This window comes from Triturus cristatus, chromosome 8, assembly GCF_964204655.1.
Source record: "Triturus cristatus chromosome 8, aTriCri1.1, whole genome shotgun sequence".
Classification (NCBI taxonomy): domain Eukaryota; kingdom Metazoa; phylum Chordata; class Amphibia; order Caudata; family Salamandridae; genus Triturus; species Triturus cristatus.
The window spans coordinates 735,516,053-735,541,389 of record NC_140591.1 but is presented as its reverse complement, the minus strand read 5'-3'; the positions used below and the strand labels follow the sequence as shown (position 1 = coordinate 735,541,389).

The window sequence follows — 25,337 nt, the reverse complement described above, 5'->3', positions numbered from 1 at the left end:
ACAAGTACAGAGGAATATATCAGTCTCTAGGATATGGAACTTTTAGCTAACACATCACAATATGTGATGCTTGCCAAGAAAACACTACATTCTGGAGCGCTGAGGATCAGAACATTCTGCTCCTGAAGGATAGAAAAGACAGCTTGATTGAAATAAAGTCTGTTTATATTGACGCTCTCTCTCTCCCTATATATACATACATGCGTACACACACACACACAGGTATGTCATGCATTTCTTCAGATTTGTTTCAACCATTTACCATTTATTGGAGAATCCCTACTTTTCAAGTGACTGCAAATGAAGTCATCTCTGGCACTTTTTGTGCAAAGTAAGAGACGCACATGACACCTTTTTATAAAAGTCATCGGTTTCTTTGTTACTGTGTACTTTCAAAGCATGGGGCTTTCACACGTCAGGTAAACCTGATTACCACTACACAACAAAAGCAGATGCAGCTTTCTTATCTATGTCGTGATAGAACAGTTGTGAATTGAGTAGAAGAAGGGCCCTGATGTGATACTTATTACATGCAGCCTGTAAGATAGTCAAACATGCAGGCTAGGAAGGAAGATGCAAATATCAATGTATTAGAAAAACACCTAAAGGCGAGTGATATGCTTTCATTCATGCATGGCTAGGAAAAATCGCCATACTGTTGCAAACATTCTTACACCACCAACTGGAAATAAATGATTCTGACATTAAACGTAAAGGTGACAATGCATTTGTATCATCACCTTGAGAAGGATCATCTTGGAATTGAGCCAAGGGCCTCTGCACTCAAAGCCAGAAACACTCCACTAAAATAAGATTCCTGTTGGTGCCAACAATTCTCCATGTTAATGCTTGTTCTAGGTGAGCAGTGAACCGATTGCAGGGCTCTTTTGAAAGCAAGGTCTGAGAACCAACAGATACATCCACACGCCGATTACTTTAGTGTTTTGAGAGAATTCCCTTTCTTGGAACGAGATTGCATGAAATAATCTTCAGGGCTTGGACAATTCCATGGCAAAACGGCACCTATCAACATTGTAGCCAACACAATATAACAACTGTTTCTGCCCGGTTTCGAACCGGGGACCTTTCGCGTGTGAGGCGAACGTGATAACCACTACACTACAGAAACAGATACCTACAGTTGATTTTTCTGTAATGAAACTGCTCCGAACTGGCTATTCCATGGGCCTCTGGCTTTAGATTTCTTTCATGCAACCTGCCCGACATCCCTAGCTGAACGCTCGTACATGCCATGCAAGACCAGATGTTTGGTATTAGCTCAGACTGGGCAGGGCTGAAGCATGAGACTCTAGCAAAGAATTATCCACTACTGCAAAGAAAAAATTGATGTTGGTTTTGAAACGCAAACTTCAAAACAACTTGAAAAGAGTACCAAGAAAAGGGCTCGTCCGGGATTTGAACCCGGGACCTCTCGCACCCAAAGCGAGAATCATACCCCTAGACCAACGAGCCCTCAAAATCCTCTTACCTCTCAAAAGCTAATAACGGCTCTAAGCCCGCAATGAAGATCATGCTGGTATCTTTATGATGCTTGGTCTGTGAATACGCATGAAAGTCAGTCTCAACTTACCCTTTCTCAAACGATAGCACTATCATTTACAAGTGTCTCCTTTTATTCCGTCCCAGCTTTGGACACGTCTTACAGGAAGTCAGCCCTTATTTATATATTTCTGCAGTGGCTGAAGCTTAATGAGAAAGAGTAACAAGTTGTTCATAACAGCATAAGAAACACATTGTGCATTTTCTCTCAAATACTCCTTTACTTTGTGCCAAAAGAAATACCAAGGTGAATACCTAGGCCACAGATTCAAGCTAAAGATCTTCCTGCTGAATGCAAGGCGCAATAAAAACTGCATATCGCTGGACTAAAGCATTCCTTGCATAGCCTCTAACATCATAACATAACTGAGCTGCTAGCAGCAAGCTAACCAATACCTTTCTGAAATGAGAATTACATGTGCTTATCTGCTCAATCAGTGCTCGATCAGGCGAGATTTAGAAAAGGTGGAAAGGGTCCAAGTGGATGCCCCTTCCTTTTTAGGGTGGGTCCTGCTGACTATCATAGGATTGCTTGTAAAAGTGGCCAGGGTCAGAGGAAAAGCTGCCAACACTTCTTAGCGTTCTCTATAGATGCAGCCATTTTCTGTGACTGTAATTTCGGCCTTTTCCCAGAAGTCTCTATTCTGCCTATGCAAATTAACAAAAGCAGTGCTTATTCCTCACTTGCTCAAATGTCCTTCCTGTCCAGAAAGCTCTGATTAAGCATGCTTATTTTCTTTTTCTGGGATATTTTAAATTGTTTCTCTGTCCAGTCTGTGGCAGTAGAAAGCTGCTTATGATGCCAGGTTTTGATGAATCCCCAAGGTACAAGTACAGAGGAATATATCAGTCTCTAGGATATGGAACTTTTAGCTAACACATCACAATATGTGATGCTTGCCAAGAAAACACTACATTCTGGAGCGCTGATGATCAGAACATTCTGCTCCTGAAGGATAGAAAAGACAGCTTGATTGAAATAAAGTCTGTTTATATTGACGCTCTCTCTCTCCCTATATATACATACATGCGTACACACACACACACAGGTATGTCATGCATTTCTTCAGATTTGTTTAAACCATTTACCATTTATTGGAGAATCCCTACTTTTCAAGTGACTGCAAATGAAGCCATCTCTGGCACTTTTTGTGCAAAGTAAGAGACACACATGACACCTTTTTATAAAAGTCATCGGTTTCTTTGTTACTGTGTACTTTCAAAGCATGGGGCTTTCACACGTCAGGTAAACCTGATTACCACTACACAACAAAAGCAGATGCAGCTTTCTTATCTATGTCGTGATAGAACAGTTGTGAATTGAGTAGAAGAAGGGCCCTGATGTGATACTTATTACATGCAGCCTGTAAGATAGTCAAACATGCAGGCTAAGAAGGAAGATGCAAATATCAATGTATTAGAAAAACACCTAAAGGCGAGTGATATGCTTTCATTCATGCATGGCTAGGAAAAATCGCCATACTGTTGCAAACATTCTTACACCACCAACTGGAAATAAATGATTCTGACATTAAACGTAAAGGTGACAATGCATTTGTATCATCACCTTGAGAAGGATCATCTTGGAATTGAGCCGAGGGCCTCTGCACTCAAAGCCAGAAACACTCCACTAAAATAAGATTCCTGTTGGTGCCAACAATTCTCCATGTTAATGCTTGTTCTAGGTGAGCAGTGAACCGATTGCAGGGCTCTTTTGAAAGCAAGGTCTGAGAACCAACAGATACATCCACACGCCGATTACTTTAGTGTTTTGAGAGAATTCCCTTTCTTGGAACGAGATTGCATGAAATAATCTTCAGGGCTTGGACAATTCCATGGCAAAACGGCACCTATCAACATTGTAGCCAACACAATATAACAACTGTTTCTGCCCGGTTTCGAACCGGGGACCTTTCGCGTGTGAGGCGAACGTGATAACCACTACACTACAGAAACAGATACCTACAGTTGATTTTTCTGTAATTAAACTGCTCCGAACTGGCTATTCCATGGGCCTCTGGCTTTAGATTTCTTTCATGCAACCTGCCCGACATCCCTAGCTGAACGCTCGTACATGCCATGCAAGACCAGATGTTTGGTATTAGCTCAGACTGGGCAGGGCTGAAGCATGAGACTCTAGCAAAGAATTATCCACTACTGCAAAGAAAAAATTGATGTTGGTTTTGAAACGCAAACTTCAAAACAACTTGAAAAGAGTACCAAGAAAAGGGCTCGTCCGGGATTTGAACCCGGGACCTCTCGCACCCAAAGCGAGAATCATACCCCTAGACCAACGAGCCCTCAAAATCCTCTTACCTCTCAAAAGCTAATACCGGCTCTAAGCCCGCAATGAAGATCATGCTGGTATCTTTATGATGCTTGGTCTGTGAATACGCATGAAAGTCAGTCTCAACTTACCCTTTCTCAAACGATAGCACTATCATTTACAAGTGTCTCCTTTTATTCCGTCCCAGCTTTGGACACGTCTTACAGGAAGTCAGCCCTTATTTATATATTTCTTCAGTGGCTGAAGCTTAATGAGAAAGAGTAACAAGTTGTTCATAACAACATAAGAAACACATTGTGATTTTCTCTTAAATACTCCTTCACTTTGTGCCAAAAGAAATACCAAGGTGAATACCTAGGCCACAGATTCAAGCTAAAGATCTTCCTGCTGAATGCAAGGCGCATTAAAAACTGCATATCGCTGGACTAAAGCATTCCTTGCATAGCCTCTAACATCATAACATAACTGAGCTGCTAGCAGCAAGCTAACCAATACCTTTCTGAAATGAGAATGACATGTGCTTATCTGCTCAATCAGTGCTCAATCAGGCTCGATCAGGCGAGATTTAGAAAAGGTGGAAAGGGTCCAAGTGGATGCCCCTTCCTTTTTAGGGTGGGTCCTGCTGACTATCATAGGATTGCTTGTAAAAGTGGCCAGGGTCAGAGGAAAAGCTGCCAACACTTCTTAGCGTTCTCTATAGATGCAGCCATTTTCTGTGACTGTAATTTCGGCCTTTTCCCAGAAGTCTCTATTCTGCCTATGCAAATTAACAAAAGCAGTGCTTATTCCTCACTTGCTCAAATGTCCTTCCTGTCCAGAAAGCTCTGATTAAGCATGCTTATTTTCTTTTTCTGGGATATTTTAAATTGTTTCGCTGTCCAGTCTGTGGCAGTAGAAAGCTGCTTATGATGCCAGGTTTTGATGAATCCCCAAGGTACAAGTACAGAGGAATATATCAGTCTCTAGGATATGGAACTTTTAGCTAACACATCACAATATGTGATGCTTGCCAAGAAAACACTACATTCTGGAGCGCTGATGATCAGAACATTCTGCTCCTGAAGGATAGAAAAGACAGCTTGATTGAAATAAAGTCTGTTTATATTGACGCTCTCTCTCTCCCTATATATACATACATGCATACACACACACACACAGGTATGTCATGCATTTCTTCAGATTTGTTTCAACCATTTACCATTTATTGGAGAATCCCTACTTTTCAAGTGACTGCAAATGAAGTCATCTCTGGCACTTTTTGTGCAAAGTAAGAGACACACATGACACCTTATTATAAAAGTCATCGGTTTCTTTGTTACTGTGTACTTTCAAAGCATGGGGCTTTCACACGTCAGGTAAACCTGATTACCACTACACAACAAAAGCAGATGCAGCTTTCTTATCTATGTCGTGATAGAACAGTTGTGAATTGAGTAGAAGAAGGGCCCTGATGTGATACTTATTACATGCAGCCTGTAAGATAGTCAAACATGCAGGCTAGGAAGGAAGATGCAAATATCAATGTATTAGAAAAACACCTAAAGGCGAGTGATATGCTTTCATTCATGCATGGCTAGGAAAAATCGCCATACTGTTGCAAACATTCTTACACCACCAACTGGAAATAAATGATTCTGACATTAAACGTAAAGGTGAGAATGCATTTGTATCATCACCTTGAGAAGGATCATCTTGGAATTGAGCCGAGGGCCTCTGCACTCAAAGCCAGAAACACTCCACTAAAATAAGATTCCTGTTGGTGCCAACAATTCTCCATGTTAATGCTTGTTCTAGGTGAGCAGTGAACCGATTGCAGGGCTCTTTTGAAAGCAAGGTCTGAGAACCAACAGATACATCCACACGCCGATTACTTTAGTGTTTTGAGAGAATTCCCTTTCTTGGAACGAGATTGCATGAAATAATCTTCAGGGCTTGGACAATTCCATGGCAAAACGGCACCTATCAACATTGTAGCCAACACAATATAACAACTGTTTCTGCCCGGTTTCGAACCGGGGACCTTTCGCGTGTGAGGCGAACTTGATAACCACTACACTACAGAAACAGATACCTACAGTTGATTTTTCTGTAATGAAACTGCTCCGAACTGGCTATTCCATGGGCCTCTGGCTTTAGATTTCTTTCATGCAACCTGCCCGACATCCCTAGCTGAACGCTCGTACATGCCATGCAAGACCAGATGTTTGGTATTAGCTCAGACTGGGCAGGGCTGAAGCATTAGACTCTAGCAAAGAATTATCCACTACTGCAAAGAAAAAATTGATGTTGGTTTTGAAACGCAAACTTCAAAACAACTTGAAAAGAGTACCAAGAAAAGGGCTCGTCCGGGATTTGAACCCGGGACCTCTCGCACCAAAAGCGAGAATCATACCCCTAGACCAACGAGCCCTCAAAATCCTCTTACCTCTCAAAAGCTAATACCGGCTCTAAGCCCGCAATGAAGATCATGCTGGTATCTTTATGATGCTTGGTCTGTGAATACGCATGAAAGTCAGTCTCAACTTACCCTTTCTCAAACGATAGCACTATCATTTACAAGTGTCTCCTTTTATTCCGTCCCAGCTTTGGACACGTCTTACAGGAAGTCAGCCCTTATTTATATATTTCTGCAGTGGCTGAAGCTTAATGAGAAAGAGTAACAAGTTGTTCATAACAACATAAGAAACACATTGTGCATTTTCTCTCAAATACTCCTTCACTTTGTGCCAAAAGAAATACCAAGGTGAATACCTAGGCCACAGATTCAAGCTAAAGATCTTCCTGGTGAAGGCAAGGCGCAATAAAAACTGCATATCGCTGGACTAAAGCATTCCTTGCATAGCCTCTAACATCATAACATAACTGAGCTGCTAGCAGCAAGCTAACCAATACCTTTCTGAAATGAGAATGACATGTGCTTATCTGCTCAATCAGTGCTCAATCAGGCGAGATTTAGAAAAGGTGGAAAGGGTCCAAGTGGATGCCCCTTCCTTTTTAGGGTGGGTCCTGCTGACTATCATAGGATTGCTTGTAAAAGTGGTCAGGGTCAGAGGAAAAGCTGCCAACACTTCTTAGCGTTCTCTATAGATGCAGCCATTTTCTGTGACTGTAATTTCGGCCTTTTCCCAGAAGTCTCTATCCTGCCTATGCAAATTAACAAAAGCAGTGCTTATTCCTCACTTGCTCAAAGGTCCTTCCTGTCCAGAAAGCTCTGATTAAGCATGCTTATTTTCTTTTTCTGGGATATTTTAAATTGTTTCGCTGTCCAGTCTGTGGCAGTAGAAAGCTGCTTATGATGCCAGGTTTTGATGAATCCCCAAGGTACAAGTACAGAGGAATATATCAGTCTCTAGGATATGGAACTTTTAGCTAACACATCACAATATGTGATGCTTGCCAAGAAAACACTACATTCTGGAGCGCTGATGATCAGAACATTCTGCTCCTGAAGGATAGAAAAGACAGCTTGATTGAAATAAAGTCTGTTTATATTGACGCTCTCTCTCTCCCTATATATACATACATGCGTACACACACACACACAGGTATGTCATGCATTTCTTCAGATTTGTTTCAACCATTTACCATTTATTGGAGAATCCCTACTTTTCAAGTGACTGCAAATGAAGTCATCTCTGGCACTTTTTGTGCAAAGTAAGAGACGCACATGACACCTTTTTATAAAAGTCATCGGTTTCTTTGTTACTGTGTACTTTCAAAGCATGGGGCTTTCACACGTCAGGTAAACCTGATTACCACTACACAACAAAAGCAGATGCAGCTTTCTTATCTATGTCGTGATAGAACAGTTGTGAATTGAGTAGAAGAAGGGCCCTGATGTGATACTTATTACATGCAGCCTGTAAGATAGTCAAACATGCAGGCTAGGAAGGAAGATGCAAATATCAATGTATTAGAAAAACACCTAAAGGCGAGTGATATGCTTTCATTCATGCATGGCTAGGAAAAATCGCCATACTGTTGCAAACATTCTTACACCACCAACTGGAAATAAATGATTCTGACATTAAACGTAAAGGTGACAATGCATTTGTATCATCACCTTGAGAAGGATCATCTTGGAATTGAGCCGAGGGCCTCTGCACTCAAAGCCAGAAACACTCCACTAAAATAAGATTCCTGTTGGTGCCAACAATTCTCCATGTTAATGCTTGTTCTAGGTGAGCAGTGAACCGATTGCAGGGCTCTTTTGAAAGCAAGGTCTGAGAACCAACAGATACATCCACACGCCGATTACTTTAGTGTTTTGAGAGAATTCCCTTTCTTGGAACGAGATTGCATGAAATAATCTTCAGGGCTTGGACAATTCCATGGCAAAACGGCACCTATCAACATTGTAGCCAACACAATATAACAACTGTTTCTGCCCGGTTTCGAACCGGGGACCTTTCGCGTGTGAGGCGAACGTGATAACCACTACACTACAGAAACAGATACCTACAGTTGATTTTTCTGTAATGAAACTGCTCCGAACTGGCTATTCCATGGGCCTCTGGCTTTAGATTTCTTTCATGCAACCTGCCCGACATCCCTAGCTGAACGCTCGTACATGCCATGCAAGACCAGATGTTTGGTATTAGCTCAGACTGGGCAGGGCTGAAGCATGAGACTCTAGCAAAGAATTATCCACTACTGCAAAGAAAAAATTGATGTTGGTTTTGAAACGCAAACTTCAAAACAACTTGAAAAGAGTACCAAGAAAAGGGCTCGTCCGGGATTTGAACCCGGGACCTCTCGCACCCAAAGCGAGAATCATACCCCTAGACCAACGAGCCCTCAAAATCCTCTTACCTCTCAAAAGCTAATAACGGCTCTAAGCCCGCAATGAAGATCATGCTGGTATCTTTATGATGCTTGGTCTGTGAATACGCATGAAAGTCAGTCTCAACTTACCCTTTCTCAAACGATAGCACTATCATTTACAAGTGTCTCCTTTTATTCCGTCCCAGCTTTGGACACGTCTTACAGGAAGTCAGCCCTTATTTATATATTTCTGCAGTGGCTGAAGCTTAATGAGAAAGAGTAACAAGTTGTTCATAACAGCATAAGAAACACATTGTGCATTTTCTCTCAAATACTCCTTTACTTTGTGCCAAAAGAAATACCAAGGTGAATACCTAGGCCACAGATTCAAGCTAAAGATCTTCCTGCTGAATGCAAGGCGCAATAAAAACTGCATATCGCTGGACTAAAGCATTCCTTGCATAGCCTCTAACATCATAACATAACTGAGCTGCTAGCAGCAAGCTAACCAATACCTTTCTGAAATGAGAATTACATGTGCTTATCTGCTCAATCAGTGCTCGATCAGGCGAGATTTAGAAAAGGTGGAAAGGGTCCAAGTGGATGCCCCTTCCTTTTTAGGGTGGGTCCTGCTGACTATCATAGGATTGCTTGTAAAAGTGGCCAGGGTCAGAGGAAAAGCTGCCAACACTTCTTAGCGTTCTCTATAGATGCAGCCATTTTCTGTGACTGTAATTTCGGCCTTTTCCCAGAAGTCTCTATTCTGCCTATGCAAATTAACAAAAGCAGTGCTTATTCCTCACTTGCTCAAATGTCCTTCCTGTCCAGAAAGCTCTGATTAAGCATGCTTATTTTCTTTTTCTGGGATATTTTAAATTGTTTCGCTGTCCAGTCTGTGGCAGTAGAAAGCTGCTTATGATGCCAGGTTTTGATGAATCCCCAAGGTACAAGTACAGAGGAATATATCAGTCTCTAGGATATGGAACTTTTAGCTAACACATCACAATATGTGATGCTTGCCAAGAAAACACTACATTCTGGAGCGCTGATGATCAGAACATTCTGCTCCTGAAGGATAGAAAAGACAGCTTGATTGAAATAAAGTCTGTTTATATTGACGCTCTCTCTCTCCCTATATATACATACATGCGTACACACACACACACAGGTATGTCATGCATTTCTTCAGATTTGTTTAAACCATTTACCATTTATTGGAGAATCCCTACTTTTCAAGTGACTGCAAATGAAGCCATCTCTGGCACTTTTTGTGCAAAGTAAGAGACACACATGACACCTTTTTATAAAAGTCATCGGTTTCTTTGTTACTGTGTACTTTCAAAGCATGGGGCTTTCACACGTCAGGTAAACCTGATTACCACTACACAACAAAAGCAGATGCAGCTTTCTTATCTATGTCGTGATAGAACAGTTGTGAATTGAGTAGAAGAAGGGCCCTGATGTGATACTTATTACATGCAGCCTGTAAGATAGTCAAACATGCAGGCTAAGAAGGAAGATGCAAATATCAATGTATTAGAAAAACACCTAAAGGCGAGTGATATGCTTTCATTCATGCATGGCTAGGAAAAATCGCCATACTGTTGCAAACATTCTTACACCACCAACTGGAAATAAATGATTCTGACATTAAACGTAAAGGTGACAATGCATTTGTATCATCACCTTGAGAAGGATCATCTTGGAATTGAGCCGAGGGCCTCTGCACTCAAAGCCAGAAACACTCCACTAAAATAAGATTCCTGTTGGTGCCAACAATTCTCCATGTTAATGCTTGTTCTAGGTGAGCAGTGAACCGATTGCAGGGCTCTTTTGAAAGCAAGGTCTGAGAACCAACAGATACATCCACACGCCGATTACTTTAGTGTTTTGAGAGAATTCCCTTTCTTGGAACGAGATTGAATGAAATAATCTTCAGGGCTTGGACAATTCCATGGCAAAACAGCACCTATCAACATTGTAGCCAACACAATATAACAACTGTTTCTGCCCGGTTTCGAACCGGGGACCTTTCGCGTGTGAGGCGAACGTGATAACCACTACACTACAGAAACAGATACCTACAGTTGATTTTTCTGTAATGAAACTGCTCCGAACTGGCTATTCCATGGGCCTCTGGCTTTAGATTTCTTTCATGCAACCTGCCCGACATCCCTAGCTGAACGCTCGTACATGCCATGCAAGACCAGATGTTTGGTATTAGCTCAGACTCGGCAGGGCTGAAGCATGAGACTCTAGCAAAGAATTATCCACTACTGCAAAGAAAAAATTGATGTTGGTTTTGAAACGCAAACTTCAAAACAACTTGAAAAGAGTACCAAGAAAAGGGCTCGTCCGGGATTTGAACCCGGGACCTCTCGCACCCAAAGCGAGAATCATACCCCTAGACCAACGAGCCCTCAAAATCCTCTTACCTCTCAAAAGCTAATACCGGCTCTAAGCCCGCAATGAAGATCATGCTGGTATCTTTATGATGCTTGGTCTGTGAATACGCATGAAAGTCAGTCTCAACTTACCCTTTCTCAAACGATAGCACTATCATTTACAAGTGTCTCCTTTTATTCCGTCCCAGCTTTGGACACGTCTTACAGGAAGTCAGCCCTTATTTATATATTTCTTCAGTGGCTGAAGCTTAATGAGAAAGAGTAACAAGTTGTTCATAACAACATAAGAAACACATTGTGCATTTTCTCTCAAATACTCCTTCACTTTGTGCCAAAAGAAATACCAAGGTGAATACCTAGGCCACAGATTCAAGCTAAAGATCTTCCTGCTGAATGCAAGGCGCAATAAAAACTGCATATCGCTGGACTAAAGCATTCCTTGCATAGCCTCTAACATCATAACATAACTGAGCTGCTAGCAGCAAGCTAACCAATACCTTTCTGAAATGAGAATGACATGTGCTTATCTGCTCAATCAGTGCTCAATCAGGCTCGATCAGGCGAGATTTAGAAAAGGTGGAAAGGGTCCAAGTGGATGCCCCTTCCTTTTTAGGGTGGGTCCTGCTGACTATCATAGGATTGCTTGTAAAAGTGGCCAGGGTCAGAGGAAAAGCTGCCAACACTTCTTAGCGTTCTCTATAGATGCAGCCATTTTCTGTGACTGTAATTTCGGCCTTTTCCCAGAAGTCTCTATTCTGCCTATGCAAATTAACAAAAGCAGTGCTTATTCCTCACTTGCTCAAATGTCCTTCCTGTCCAGAAAGCTCTGATTAAGCATGCTTATTTTCTTTTTCTGGGATATTTTAAATTGTTTCGCTGTCCAGTCTGTGGCAGTAGAAAGCTGCTTATGATGCCAGGTTTTGATGAATCCCCAAGGTACAAGTACAGAGGAATATATCAGTCTCTAGGATATGGAACTTTTAGCTAACACATCACAATATGTGATGCTTGCCAAGAAAACACTACATTCTGGAGCGCTGATGATCAGAACATTCTGCTCCTGAAGGATAGAAAAGACAGCTTGATTGAAATAAAGTCTGTTTATATTGACGCTCTCTCTCTCCCTATATATACATACATGCGTACACACACACACACAGGTATGTCATGCATTTCTTCAGATTTGTTTCAACCATTTACCATTTATTGGAGAATCCCTACTTTTCAAGTGACTGCAAATGAAGTCATCTCTGGCACTTTTTGTGCAAAGTAAGAGACACACATGACACCTTTTTATAAAAGTCATCGGTTTCTTTGTTACTGTGTACTTTCAAAGCATGGGGCTTTCACACGTCAGGTAAACCTGATTACCACTACACAACAAAAGCAGATGCAGCTTTCTTATCTATGTCGTGATAGAACAGTTGTGAATTGAGTAGAAGAAGGGCCCTGATGTGATACTTATTACATGCAGCCTGTAAGATAGTCAAACATGCAGGCTAAGAAGGAAGATGCAAATATCAATGTATTAGAAAAACACCTAAAGGCGAGTGATATGCTTTCATTCATGCATGGCTAGGAAAAATCGCCATACTGTTGCAAACATTCTTACACCACCAACTGGAAATAAATGATTCTGACATTAAACGTAAAGGTGACAATGCATTTGTATCATCACCTTGAGAAGGATCATCTTGGAATTGAGCCGAGGGCCTCTGCACTCAAAGCCAGAAACACTCCACTAAAATAAGATTCCTGTTGGTGCCAACAATTCTCCATGTTAATGCTTGTTCTAGGTGAGCAGTGAACCGATTGCAGGGCTCTTTTGAAAGCAAGGTCTGAGAACCAACAGATACATCCACACGCCGATTACTTTAGTGTTTTGAGAGAATTCCCTTTCTTGGAACGAGATTGCATGAAATAATCTTCAGGGCTTGGACAATTCCATGGTAAAACGGCACCTATCAACATTGTAGCCAACACAATATAACAACTGTTTCTGCCCGGTTTCGAACCGGGGACCTTTCGCGTGTGAGGCGAACGTGATAACCACTACACTACAGAAACAGATACCTACAGTTGATTTTTCTGTAATGAAACTGCTCCGAACTGGCTATTCCATGGGCCTCTGGCTTTAGATTTCTTTCATGCAACCTGCCCGACATCCCTAGCTGAACGCTCGTACATGCCATGCAAGACCAGATGTTTGGTATTAGCTCAGACTGGGCAGGGCTGAAGCATGAGACTCTAGCAAAGAATTATCCACTACTGCAAAGAAAAAATTGATGTTGGTTTTGAAACGCAAACTTCAAAACAACTTGAAAAGAGTACCAAGAAAAGGGCTCGTCCGGGATTTGAACCCGGGACCTCTCGCACCCAAAGCGAGAATCATACCCCTAGACCAACGAGCCCTCAAAATCCTCTTACCTCTCAAAAGCTAATACCGGCTCTAAGCCCGCAATGAAGATCATGCTGGTATCTTTATGATGCTTGGTCTGTGAATACGCATGAAAGTCAGTCTCAACTTACCCTTTCTCAAACGATAGCACTATCATTTACAAGTGTCTCCTTTTATTCCGTCCCAGCTTTGGACACGTCTTACAGGAAGTCAGCCCTTATTTATATATTTCTTCAGTGGCTGAAGCTTAATGAGAAAGAGTAACAAGTTGTTCATAACAACATAAGAAACACATTGTGCATTTTCTCTCAAATACTCCTTCACTTTGTGCCAAAAGAAATACCAAGGTGAATACCTAGGCCACAGATTCAAGCTAAAGATCTTCCTGGTGAAGGCAAGGCGCAATAAAAACTGCATATCGCTGGACTAAAGCATTCCTTGCATAGCCTCTAACATCATAACATAACTGAGCTGCTAGCAGCAAGCTAACCAATACCTTTCTGAAATGAGAATGACATGTGCTTATCTGCTCAATCAGTGCTCAATCAGGCGAGATTTAGAAAAGGTGGAAAGGGTCCAAGTGGATGCCCCTTCCTTTTTAGGGTGGGTCCTGCTGACTATCATAGGATTGCTTGTAAAAGTGGTCAGGGTCAGAGGAAAAGCTGCCAACACTTCTTAGCGTTCTCTATAGATGCAGCCATTTTCTGTGACTGTAATTTCGGCCTTTTCCCAGAAGTCTCTATCCTGCCTATGCAAATTAACAAAAGCAGTGCTTATTCCTCACTTGCTCAAAGGTCCTTCCTGTCCAGAAAGCTCTGATTAAGCATGCTTATTTTCTTTTTCTGGGATATTTTAAATTGTTTCGCTGTCCAGTCTGTGGCAGTAGAAAGCTGCTTATGATGCCAGGTTTTGATGAATCCCCAAGGTACAAGTACAGAGGAATATATCAGTCTCTAGGATATGGAACTTTTAGCTAACACATCACAATATGTGATGCTTGCCAAGAAAACACTACATTCTGGAGCGCTGATGATCAGAACATTCTGCTCCTGAAGGATAGAAAAGACAGCTTGATTGAAATAAAGTCTGTTTATATTGACGCTCTCTCTCTCCCTATATATACATACATGCGTACACACACACACACAGGTATGTCATGCATTTCTTCAGATTTGTTTCAACCATTTACCATTTATTGGAGAATCCCTACTTTTCAAGTGACTGCAAATGAAGTCATCTCTGGCACTTTTTGTGCAAAGTAAGAGACGCACATGACACCTTTTTATAAAAGTCATCGGTTTCTTTGTTACTGTGTACTTTCAAAGCATGGGGCTTTCACACGTCAGGTAAACCTGATTACCACTACACAACAAAAGCAGATGCAGCTTTCTTATCTATGTCGTGATAGAACAGTTGTGAATTGAGTAGAAGAAGGGCCCTGATGTGATACTTATTACATGCAGCCTGTAAGATAGTCAAACATGCAGGCTAGGAAGGAAGATGCAAATATCAATGTATTAGAAAAACACCTAAAGGCGAGTGATATGCTTTCATTCATGCATGGCTAGGAAAAATCGCCATACTGTTGCAAACATTCTTACACCACCAACTGGAAATAAATGATTCTGACATTAAACGTAAAGGTGACAATGCATTTGTATCATCACCTTGAGAAGGATCATCTTGGAATTGAGCCGAGGGCCTCTGCACTCAAAGCCAGAAACACTCCACTAAAATAAGATTCCTGTTGGTGCCAACAATTCTCCATGTTAATGCTTGTTCTAGGTGAGCAGTGAACCGATTGCAGGGCTCTTTTGAAAGCAAGGTCTGAGAACCAACAGATACATCCACACGCCGATTACTTTAGTGTTTTGAGAGAATTCCCTTTCTTGGAACGAGATTGCATGAAATAATCTTCAGGGCTTGGACAATTCCATGGCAAAACGGCACCTATCAACATTGTAGCCAACACAATATAACAACTGTTTCTGCCCGGTTTCGAACCGGGGACCTTTCGCGTGTGAGGCGAACGTGATAACCACTACACTACAGAAACAGATACCTACAGTTGATTTTTCTGTAATGAAACTGCTCCGAACTGGCTATTCCATGGGCCTCTGGCTTTAGATTTCTTTCATGCAACCTGCCCGACATCCCTAGCTGAACGCTCGTACATGCCATGCAAGACCAGATGTTTGGTATTAGCTCAGACTGGGCAGGGCTGAAGCATGAGACTCTAGCAAAGAATTATCCACTACTGCAAAGAAAAAATTGATGTTGGTTTTGAAACGCAAACTTCAAAACAACTTGAAAAGAGTACCAAGAAAAGGGCTCGTCCGGGATTTGAACCCGGGACCTCTCGCACCCAAAGCGAGAATCATACCCCTAGACCAACGAGCCCTCAAAATCCTCTTACCTCTCAAAAGCTAATAACGGCTCTAAGCCCGCAATGAAGATCATGCTGGTATCTTTATGATGCTTGGTCTGTGAATACGCATGAAAGTCAGTCTCAACTTACCCTTTCTCAAACGATAGCACTATCATTTACAAGTGTCTCCTTTTATTCCGTCCCAGCTTTGGACACGTCTTACAGGAAGTCAGCCCTTATTTATATATTTCTGCAGTGGCTGAAGCTTAATGAGAAAGAGTAACAAGTTGTTCATAACAGCATAAGAAACACATTGTGCATTTTCTCTCAAATACTCCTTTACTTTGTGCCAAAAGAAATACCAAGGTGAATACCTAGGCCACAGATTCAAGCTAAAGATCTTCCTGCTGAATGCAAGGCGCAATAAAAACTGCATATCGCTGGACTAAAGCATTCCTTGCATAGCCTCTAACATCATAACATAACTGAGCTGCTAGCAGCAAGCTAACCAATACCTTTCTGAAATGAGAATTACATGTGCTTATCTGCTCAATCAGTGCTCGATCAGGCGAGATTTAGAAAAGGTGGAAAGGGTCCAAGTGGATGCCCCTTCCTTTTTAGGGTGGGTCCTGCTGACTATCATAGGATTGCTTGTAAAAGTGGCCAGGGTCAGAGGAAAAGCTGCCAACACTTCTTAGCGTTCTCTATAGATGCAGCCATTTTCTGTGACTGTAATTTCGGCCTTTTCCCAGAAGTCTCTATTCTGCCTATGCAAATTAACAAAAGCAGTGCTTATTCCTCACTTGCTCAAATGTCCTTCCTGTCCAGAAAGCTCTGATTAAGCATGCTTATTTTCTTTTTCTGGGATATTTTAAATTGTTTCGCTGTCCAGTCTGTGGCAGTAGAAAGCTGCTTATGATGCCAGGTTTTGATGAATCCCCAAGGTACAAGTACAGAGGAATATATCAGTCTCTAGGATATGGAACTTTTAGCTAACACATCACAATATGTGATGCTTGCCAAGAAAACACTACATTCTGGAGCGCTGATGATCAGAACATTCTGCTCCTGAAGGATAGAAAAGACAGCTTGATTGAAATAAAGTCTGTTTATATTGACGCTCTCTCTCTCCCTATATATACATACATGCGTACACACACACACACAGGTATGTCATGCATTTCTTCAGATTTGTTTAAACCATTTACCATTTATTGGAGAATCCCTACTTTTCAAGTGACTGCAAATGAAGCCATCTCTGGCACTTTTTGTGCAAAGTAAGAGACACACATGACACCTTTTTATAAAAGTCATCGGTTTCTTTGTTACTGTGTACTTTCAAAGCATGGGGCTTTCACACGTCAGGTAAACCTGATTACCACTACACAACAAAAGCAGATGCAGCTTTCTTATCTATGTCGTGATAGAACAGTTGTGAATTGAGTAGAAGAAGGGCCCTGATGTGATACTTATTACATGCAGCCTGTAAGATAGTCAAACATGCAGGCTAAGAAGGAAGATGCAAATATCAATGTATTAGAAAAACACCTAAAGGCGAGTGATATGCTTTCATTCATGCATGGCTAGGAAAAATCGCCATACTGTTGCAAACATTCTTACACCACCAACTGGAAATAAATGATTCTGACATTAAACGTAAAGGTGACAATGCATTTGTATCATCACCTTGAGAAGGATCATCTTGGAATTGAGCCGAGGGCCTCTGCACTCAAAGCCAGAAACACTCCACTAAAATAAGATTCCTGTTGGTGCCAACAATTCTCCATGTTAATGCTTGTTCTAGGTGAGCAGTGAACCGATTGCAGGGCTCTTTTGAAAGCAAGGTCTGAGAACCAACAGATACATCCACACGCCGATTACTTTAGTGTTTTGAGAGAATTCCCTTTCTTGGAACGAGATTGCATGAAATAATCTTCAGGGCTTGGACAATTCCATGGCAAAACGGCACCTATCAACATTGTAGCCAACACAATATAACAACTGTTTCTGCCCGGTTTCGAACCGGGGACCTTTCGCGTGTGAGGCGAACGTGATAACCACTACACTACAGAAACAGATACCTACAGTTGATTTTTCTGTAATGAAACTGCTCCGAACTGGCTATTCCATGGGCCTCTGGCTTTAGATTTCTTTCATGCAACCTGCCCGACATCCCTAGCTGAACGCTCGTACATGCCATGCAAGACCAGATGTTTGGTATTAGCTCAGACTGGGCAGGGCTGAAGCATGAGACTCTAGCAAAGAATTATCCACTACTGCAAAGAAAAAATTGATGTTGGTTTTGAAACGCAAACTTCAAAACAACTTGAAAAGAGTACCAAGAAAAGGGCTCGTCCGGGATTTGAACCCGGGACCTCTCGCACCCAAAGCGAGAATCATACCCCTAGACCAACGAGCCCTCAAAATCCTCTTACCTCTCAAAAGCTAATAACGGCTCTAAGCCCGCAATGAAGATCATGCTGGTATCTTTATGATGCTTGGTCTGTGAATACGCATGAAAGTCAGTCTCAACTTACCCTTTCTCAAACGATAGCACTATCATTTACAAGTGTCTCCTTTTATTCCGTCCCAGCTTTGGACACGTCTTACAGGAAGTCAGCCCTTATTTATATATTTCTGCAGTGGCTGAAGCTTAATGAGAAAGAGTAACAAGTTGTTCATAACAGCATAAGAAACACATTGTGCATTTTCTCTCAAATACTCCTTTACTTTGTGCCAAAAGAAATACCAAGGTGAATACCTAGGCCACAGATTCAAGCTAAAGATCTTCCTGCTGAATGCAAGGCGCAATAAAAACTGCATATCGCTGGACTAAAGCATTCCTTGCATAGCCTCTAACATCATAACATAACTGAGCTGCTAGCAGCAAGCTAACCAATACCTTTCTGAAATGAGAATTACATGTGCTTATCTGCTCAATCAGTGCTCGATCAGGCGAGATTTAGAAAAGGTGGAAAGGGTCCAAGTGGATGCCCCTTCCTTTTTAGGGTGGGTCCTGCTGACTATCATAGGATTGCTTGTAAAAGTGGCCAGGGTCAGAGGAAAAGCTGCCAACACTTCTTAGCGTTCTCTATAGATGCAGCCATTTTCTGTGACTGTAATTTCGGCCTTTTCCCAGAAGTCTCTATTCTGCCTATGCAAATTAACAAAAGCAGTGCTTATTCCTCACTTGCTCAAATGTCCTTCCTGTCCAGAAAGCTCTGATTAAGCATGCTTATTTTCTTTTTCTGGGATATTTTAAATTGTTTCGCTGTCCAGTCTGTGGCAGTAGAAAGCTGCTTATGATGCCAGGTTTTGATGAATCCCCAAGGTACAAGTACAGAGGAATATATCAGTCTCTAGGATATGGAACTTTTAGCTAACACATCACAATATGTGATGCTTGCCAAGAAAACACTACATTCTGGAGCGCTGATGATCAGAACATTCTGCTCCTGAAGGATAGAAAAGACAGCTTGATTGAAATAAAGTCTGTTTATATTGACGCTCTCTCTCTCCCTATATATACATACATGCGTACACACACACACACAGGTATGTCATGCATTTCTTCAGATTTGTTTAAACCATTTACCATTTATTGGAGAATCCCTACTTTTCAAGTGACTGCAAATGAAGCCATCTCTGGCACTTTTTGTGCAAAGTAAGAGACACACATGACACCTTTTTATAAAAGTCATCGGTTTCTTTGTTACTGTGTACTTTCAAAGCATGGGGCTTTCACACGTCAGGTAAACCTGATTACCACTACACAACAAAAGCAGATGCAGCTTTCTTATCTATGTCGTGATAGAACAGTTGTGAATTGAGTAGAAGAAGGGCCCTGATGTGATACTTATTACATGCAGCCTGTAAGATAGTCAAACATGCAGGCTAAGAAGGAAGATGCAAATATCAATGTATTAGAAAAACACCTAAAGGCGAGTGATATGCTTTCATTCATGCATGGCTAGGAAAAATCGCCATACTGTTGCAAACATTCTTACACCACCAACTGGAAATAAATGATTCTGACATTAAACGTAAAGGTGACAATGCATTTGTATCATCACCTTGAGAAGGATCATCTTGGAATTGAGCCGAGGGCCTCTGCACTCAAAGCCAGAAACACTCCACTAAAATAAGATTCCTGTTGGTGCCAACAATTCTCCATGTTAATGCTTGTTCTAGGTGAGCAGTGAACCGATTGCAGGGCTCTTTTGAAAGCAAGGTCTGAGAACCAACAGATACATCCACACGCCGATTACTTTAGTGTTTTGAGAGAATTCCATTTCTTGGAACGAGATTGCATGAAATAATCTTCAGGGCTTGGACAATTCCATGGCAAAACGGCACCTATCAACATTGTAGCCAACACAATATAACAACTGTTTCTGCCCGGTTTCGAACCGGGGACCTTTCGCGTGTGAGGCGAACGTGATAACCACTACACTACAGAAACAGATACCTACAGTTGATTTTTCTGTAATGAAACTGCTCCGAACTGGCTATTCCATGGGCCTCTGGCTTTAGATTTCTTTCATGCAACCTGCCCGACATCCCTAGCTGAACGCTCGTACATGCCATGCAAGACCAGATGTTTGGTATTAGCTCAGACTCGGCAGGGCTGAAGCATGAGACTCTAGCAAAGAATTATCCACTACTGCAAAGAAAAAATTGATGTTGGTTTTGAAACGCAAACTTCAAAACAACTTGAAAAGAGTACCAAGAAAAGGGCTCGTCCGGGATTTGAACCCGGGACCTCTCGCACCCAAAGCGAGAATCATACCCCTAGACCAACGAGCCCTCAAAATCCTCTTACCTCTCAAAAGCTAATACCGGCTCTAAGCCCGCAATGAAGATCATGCTGGTATCTTTATGATGCTTGGTCTGTGAATACGCATGAAAGTCAGTCTCAACTTACCCTTTCTCAAACGATAGCACTATCATTTACAAGTGTCTCCTTTTATTCCGTCCCAGCTTTGGACACGTCTTACAGGAAGTCAGCCCTTATTTATATATTTCTTCAGTGGCTGAAGCTTAATGAGAAAGAGTAACAAGTTGTTCATAACAACATAAGAAACACATTGTGCATTTTCTCTCAAATACTCCTTCACTTTGTGCCAAAAGAAATACCAAGGTGAATACCTAGGCCACAGATTCAAGCTAAAGATCTTCCTGCTGAATGCAAGGCGCAATAAAAACTGCATATCGCTGGACTAAAGCATTCCTTGCATAGCCTCTAACATCATAACATAACTGAGCTGCTAGCAGCAAGCTAACCAATACCTTTCTGAAATGAGAATGACATGTGCTTATCTGCTCAATCAGTGCTCAATCAGGCTCGATCAGGCGAGATTTAGAAAAGGTGGAAAGGGTCCAAGTGGATGCCCCTTCCTTTTTAGGGTGGGTCCTGCTGACTATCATAGGATTGCTTGTAAAAGTGGCCAGGGTCAGAGGAAAAGCTGCCAACACTTCTTAGCGTTCTCTATAGATGCAGCCATTTTCTGTGACTGTAATTTCGGCCTTTTCCCAGAAGTCTCTATTCTGCCTATGCAAATTAACAAAAGCAGTGCTTATTCCTCACTTGCTCAAATGTCCTTCCTGTCCAGAAAGCTCTGATTAAGCATGCTTATTTTCTTTTTCTGGGATATTTTAAATTGTTTCGCTGTCCAGTCTGTGGCAGTAGAAAGCTGCTTATGATGCCAGGTTTTGATGAATCCCCAAGGTACAAGTACAGAGGAATATATCAGTCTCTAGGATATGGAACTTTTAGCTAACACATCACAATATGTGATGCTTGCCAAGAAAACACTACATTCTGGAGCGCTGATGATCAGAACATTCTGCTCCTGAAGGATAGAAAAGACAGCTTGATTGAAATAAAGTCTGTTTATATTGACGCTCTCTCTCTCCCTATATATACATACATGCGTACACACACACACACAGGTATGTCATGCATTTCTTCAGATTTGTTTCAACCATTTACCATTTATTGGAGAATCCCTACTTTTCAAGTGACTGCAAATGAAGTCATCTCTGGCACTTTTTGTGCAAAGTAAGAGACACACATGACACCTTTTTATAAAAGTCATCAGTTTCTTTGTTACTGTGTACTTTCAAAGCATGGGGCTTTCACACGTCAGGTAAACCTGATTACCACTACACAACAAAAGCAGATGCAGCTTTCTTATCTATGTCGTGATAGAACAGTTGTGAATTGAGTAGAAGAAGGGCCCTGATGTGATACTTATTACATGCAGCCTGTAAGATAGTCAAACATGCAGGCTAAGAAGGAAGATGCAAATATCAATGTATTAGAAAAACACCTAAAGGCGAGTGATATGCTTTCATTCATGCATGGCTAGGAAAAATCGCCATACTGTTGCAAACATTCTTACACCACCAACTGGAAATAAATGATTCTGACATTAAACGTAAAGGTGACAATGCATTTGTATCATCACCTTGAGAAGGATCATCTTGGAATTGAGCCGAGGGCCTCTGCACTCAAAGCCAGAAACACTCCACTAAAATAAGATTCCTGTTGGTGCCAACAATTCTCCATGTTAATGCTTGTTCTAGGTGAGCAGTGAACCGATTGCAGGGCTCTTTTGAAAGCAAGGTCTGAGAACCAACAGATACATCCACACGCCGATTACTTTAGTGTTTTGAGAGAATTCCCTTTCTTGGAACGAGATTGCATGAAATAATCTTCAGGGCTTGGACAATTCCATGGCAAAACGGCACCTATCAACATTGTAGCCAACACAATATAACAACTGTTTCTGCCCGGTTTCGAACCGGGGACCTTTCGCGTGTGAGGCGAACGTGATAACCACTACACTACAGAAACAGATACCTACAGTTGATTTTTCTGTAATGAAACTGCTCCGAACTGGCTATTCCATGGGCCTCTGGCTTTAGATTTCTTTCATGCAACCTGCCCGACATCCCTAGCTGAACGCTCGTACATGCCATGCAAGACCAGATGTTTGGTATTAGCTCAGACTGGGCAGGGCTGAAGCATGAGACTCTAGCAAAGAATTATCCACTACTGCAAAGAAAAAATTGATGTTGGTTTTGAAACGCAAACTTCAAAACAACTTGAAAAGAGTACCAAGAAAAGGGCTCATCCGGGATTTGAACCCGGGACCTCTCGCACCCAAAGCGAGAATCATACCCCTAGACCAACGAGCCCTCAAAATCCTCTTACCTCTCAAAAGCTAATACCGGCTCTAAGCCCGCAATGAAGATCATGCTGGTATCTTTATGATGCTTGGTCTGTGAATACGCATGAAAGTCAGTCTCAACTTACCCTTTCTCAAACGATAGCACTATCATTTACAAGTGTCTCCTTTTATTCCGTCCCAGCTTTGGACACGTCTTACAGGAAGTCAGCCCTTATTTATATATTTCTTCAGTGGCTGAAGCTTAATGAGAAAGAGTAACAAGTTGTTCATAACAACATAAGAAACACATTGTGCATTTTCTCTTAAATACTCCTTCACTTTGTGCCAAAAGAAATACCAAGGTGAATACCTAGGCCACAGATTCAAGCTAAAGATCTTCCTGCTGAATGCAAGGCGCAATAAAAACTGCATATCGCTGGACTAAAGCATTCCTTGCATAGCCTCTAACATCATAACATAACTGAGCTGCTAGCAGCAAGCTAACCAATACCTTTCTGAAATGAGAATTACATGTGCTTATCTGCTCAATCAGTGCTCGATCAGGCGAGATTTAGAAAAGGTGGAAAGGGTCCAAGTGGATGCCCCTTCCTTTTTAGGGTGGGTCCTGCTGACTATCATAGGATTGCTTGTAAAAGTGGCCAGGGTCAGAGGAAAAGCTGCCAACACTTCTTAGCGTTCTCTATAGATGCAGCCATTTTCTGTGACTGTAATTTCGGCCTTTTCCCAGAAGTCTCTATTCTGCCTATGCAAATTAACAAAAGCAGTGCTCTCATTGCCCGGATTTTTAATTTTCGGGACAGAGACGCTATCCTGCAGACCTCCAGGCAACAGGGACCGGTCAAGCTTGATAACATGGATGTGCATTTCTACCCAGACTTTACTCCGGCGGTCCAAAAACTGAGATTGAGTTTTCTCGGAGTTAAACGTCGCCTACGGGACCTGAACCTTAAGTATTCAATGCTTTTTCCAGCTAAGCTAAGGGTGGAGGTGGATGGACGCACGCACTTTTTTGACCAACCCGAGGCGGCTGGGGACTGGTTGGACACTCTACCTGGAGATCGGGGCCGAGGGGGTGGGGGGGGTGCGGTTGGCGGGGAGGGCCCGCCGGATCAGAACTGAGGGGTGAAGAATAGGCCTTGCTCTGGACAACATTCCTTTACCATTTACTGATCGTTTAGGTTCCCCTCCGATGGAGGTCGTGTGGGGTCTGTTGGGGGCTTCCCTCCTCCTCTGGGGGACTAGTTAGTTTTCATCTATGGGGCGACAGGCACACTGCACTTTGGGGGGGCTGTCTGGGCTCATGCAGGGGTGCAGGGAGGGGGGAGTTCTGTTGGGATGGGGGGGTGGGGGGGGTGTGTTGTTTGTTTGCACCGCAAGGCAAGCCCTTTACTGTATTGTTGCTCTCGAGAGGCTCTGTGGGGGACGACTGATTGCTTCTACGTATGATGGGGGGTAGGGATTTGACTGTGTTGTCATGGAATGTTAACGGCCTGGGGGACAGGGTTAAGCGTGGTGTGGTCCTGCAGTACCTGAAACGTATCTCACCAGATGTTATCTTCCTGCAGGAGACACACCTTATAGGTAACTCCTTCCATGCCATGAATCGGCGAGGCTATCGTTTGGTGGCCCACTCGGGCTTCACCTCGGGCTCGCGGAGGGTGGGTATCATGATTAAGAACTCGCTCCCGTTGGAGATTGATGAGGTGCGCCATGATGAGAGGGGACGCTACACTGTTCTGGTGGGTAGAATGGAGGGTAGAGTGTTTGTTTTTATATCAGTGTACGTCCCGCCTGGGTTACAATCTACTACATTTGCGGATTTGGGGCGCCTCCTCCTGGACCTCCCGGGTGGCCTGCTGGTGGTTGGGGGGGACTTTAATGCGGTAGTTTCTGGGTCTATGGATCGCCATCCCCCTAGGGACCTCCCCCGGGCACAGGCCTGGCTGTCCGGCCTTTTAGATACTTTGGGCCTGGTGGATTGCTGGCGACTAAAGCATCCCGCACAGCGGCAATACACCTTCCACTCGGGTGCCCATGGTAGCCTCTCGCGGCTTGATTATATCCTTGTCCCGGCGGCCTATGCTGGGAGGGTGGGAGAGGTGTGCCATCTGGCGCGGGGCATTTCAGGCCACTCCCCAGTACTGTTACACTTCGATGTCTTCCCTAGGGGGGAGGGCAGGGTGGCTCCAATCAATGCTTGGTACTTGCGTAACCCCACTATTCGTGCCGACTTGATCAAATCCTTACAGCGATATTTTGATGAGAATGTGGGGTCTGTCCCTTCGGCCATCTCCCTGTGGGAGGCTTTTAAGGTAGTTCTCAGAGGGGAGGCCCTCTCCTCTATCTCCCATGCCAGGAG

The 25,337-nt window shown here is 42.6% G+C and overlaps 18 non-coding genes across 18 annotated transcripts; all 18 read right to left on the bottom strand.

Moving 5' to 3' along the window:
- Window positions 1-1,056: 1,056 nt before the first annotated feature.
- TRNAV-CAC (transfer RNA valine (anticodon CAC)) lies at window positions 1,057-1,129 on the bottom strand. The gene has a single exon. It is a non-coding gene; the product is annotated as a tRNA-Val (tRNA).
- A 272-nt stretch (window positions 1,130-1,401) lies between these two features.
- Window positions 1,402-1,473, bottom strand: TRNAP-UGG (transfer RNA proline (anticodon UGG)). Its single transcript has one exon. It is a non-coding gene; the product is annotated as a tRNA-Pro (tRNA).
- Window positions 1,474-3,443: 1,970 nt separating this feature from the next.
- TRNAV-CAC (transfer RNA valine (anticodon CAC)) lies at window positions 3,444-3,516 on the bottom strand. Its single transcript has one exon. It is a non-coding gene; the product is annotated as a tRNA-Val (tRNA).
- Window positions 3,517-3,788: 272 nt separating this feature from the next.
- On the bottom strand, window positions 3,789-3,860 carry TRNAP-UGG (transfer RNA proline (anticodon UGG)). Its single transcript has one exon. It is a non-coding gene; the product is annotated as a tRNA-Pro (tRNA).
- A 2,324-nt stretch (window positions 3,861-6,184) lies between these two features.
- On the bottom strand, window positions 6,185-6,256 carry TRNAQ-UUG (transfer RNA glutamine (anticodon UUG)). Its single transcript has one exon. It is a non-coding gene; the product is annotated as a tRNA-Gln (tRNA).
- Window positions 6,257-8,226: 1,970 nt separating this feature from the next.
- TRNAV-CAC (transfer RNA valine (anticodon CAC)) lies at window positions 8,227-8,299 on the bottom strand. Its single transcript has one exon. It is a non-coding gene; the product is annotated as a tRNA-Val (tRNA).
- A 272-nt stretch (window positions 8,300-8,571) lies between these two features.
- TRNAP-UGG (transfer RNA proline (anticodon UGG)) lies at window positions 8,572-8,643 on the bottom strand. The gene has a single exon. It is a non-coding gene; the product is annotated as a tRNA-Pro (tRNA).
- Window positions 8,644-10,613: 1,970 nt separating this feature from the next.
- On the bottom strand, window positions 10,614-10,686 carry TRNAV-CAC (transfer RNA valine (anticodon CAC)). The gene has a single exon. It is a non-coding gene; the product is annotated as a tRNA-Val (tRNA).
- Window positions 10,687-10,958: 272 nt separating this feature from the next.
- TRNAP-UGG (transfer RNA proline (anticodon UGG)) lies at window positions 10,959-11,030 on the bottom strand. Its single transcript has one exon. It is a non-coding gene; the product is annotated as a tRNA-Pro (tRNA).
- Window positions 11,031-13,010: 1,980 nt separating this feature from the next.
- TRNAV-CAC (transfer RNA valine (anticodon CAC)) lies at window positions 13,011-13,083 on the bottom strand. Its single transcript has one exon. It is a non-coding gene; the product is annotated as a tRNA-Val (tRNA).
- Window positions 13,084-13,355: 272 nt separating this feature from the next.
- On the bottom strand, window positions 13,356-13,427 carry TRNAP-UGG (transfer RNA proline (anticodon UGG)). The gene has a single exon. It is a non-coding gene; the product is annotated as a tRNA-Pro (tRNA).
- A 1,970-nt stretch (window positions 13,428-15,397) lies between these two features.
- On the bottom strand, window positions 15,398-15,470 carry TRNAV-CAC (transfer RNA valine (anticodon CAC)). The gene has a single exon. It is a non-coding gene; the product is annotated as a tRNA-Val (tRNA).
- Window positions 15,471-15,742: 272 nt separating this feature from the next.
- TRNAP-UGG (transfer RNA proline (anticodon UGG)) lies at window positions 15,743-15,814 on the bottom strand. The gene has a single exon. It is a non-coding gene; the product is annotated as a tRNA-Pro (tRNA).
- Window positions 15,815-17,784: 1,970 nt separating this feature from the next.
- TRNAV-CAC (transfer RNA valine (anticodon CAC)) lies at window positions 17,785-17,857 on the bottom strand. The gene has a single exon. It is a non-coding gene; the product is annotated as a tRNA-Val (tRNA).
- A 272-nt stretch (window positions 17,858-18,129) lies between these two features.
- TRNAP-UGG (transfer RNA proline (anticodon UGG)) lies at window positions 18,130-18,201 on the bottom strand. Its single transcript has one exon. It is a non-coding gene; the product is annotated as a tRNA-Pro (tRNA).
- A 1,970-nt stretch (window positions 18,202-20,171) lies between these two features.
- TRNAV-CAC (transfer RNA valine (anticodon CAC)) lies at window positions 20,172-20,244 on the bottom strand. The gene has a single exon. It is a non-coding gene; the product is annotated as a tRNA-Val (tRNA).
- Window positions 20,245-20,516: 272 nt separating this feature from the next.
- TRNAP-UGG (transfer RNA proline (anticodon UGG)) lies at window positions 20,517-20,588 on the bottom strand. The gene has a single exon. It is a non-coding gene; the product is annotated as a tRNA-Pro (tRNA).
- Window positions 20,589-22,568: 1,980 nt separating this feature from the next.
- TRNAV-CAC (transfer RNA valine (anticodon CAC)) lies at window positions 22,569-22,641 on the bottom strand. The gene has a single exon. It is a non-coding gene; the product is annotated as a tRNA-Val (tRNA).
- Between the last annotated feature and the right edge of the window lie 2,696 nt (window positions 22,642-25,337).